This window comes from Sinocyclocheilus rhinocerous, unplaced genomic scaffold, assembly GCF_001515625.1.
Source record: "Sinocyclocheilus rhinocerous isolate Xijiao unplaced genomic scaffold, SAMN03320098_v1.1 C35496528, whole genome shotgun sequence".
Lineage (NCBI taxonomy): Eukaryota > Metazoa > Chordata > Actinopteri > Cypriniformes > Cyprinidae > Sinocyclocheilus > Sinocyclocheilus rhinocerous.
The window spans coordinates 1-502 of NW_015753588.1; the positions used below are offsets into that span (position 1 = coordinate 1).

The window sequence follows — 502 nt, forward strand, 5'->3', positions numbered from 1 at the left end:
CACATATTCAGCATCTCCATACAGCTTTCCTACAACAAAACAATTAAAATATTATGCAAATTTAAAACCTTTAAATACAGTATCAGTTTCTAATTTTGTGATGAGCGACTTTCACTGTTCACTGTGGGACAAAAAATCACAACTTACGAAGAAAGCTGGAGGTGCTTTTGAATAAGGTGCGCCTTTTCCCCAACCGCATGGTTCCTCCCATCTGCCCCGGATTGTGCTCGGGCATTTCAATCACCTGATAGCAGAAAAAGGTCTCATCACACCAAAAGAAAAAGAACCATTATGCAGATTTGCTCATTTGTTTTACCACACCATTACCTACCACTGGATGTTTTGTTTCAGGGTCAAATTCTGTAGAATTGGCATCTGTTAAGAGGAAAGCAGTTAAAATAAATACACTTTAAAAGCATGTGCAAAGTTTGATTTAAAAGACATATCATAAAATCTCGTATGGGTGTTCTTACCTTCCCAGCCAAGTACATTACGAGCAAAT

At 37.6% G+C, this 502-nt stretch overlaps 1 long non-coding RNA gene across 1 annotated transcript; it reads right to left on the reverse strand.

Annotated features, from left to right (window-relative positions):
• On the reverse strand, nucleotides 1-502 carry LOC107734899 (uncharacterized). Its single transcript, XR_001639209.1, has 4 exons — nucleotides 474-502; nucleotides 332-375; nucleotides 148-244; nucleotides 1-29 (listed from the first exon to the last, which is right to left on the reverse strand). It is a non-coding gene; the product is annotated as an uncharacterized LOC107734899 (long non-coding RNA).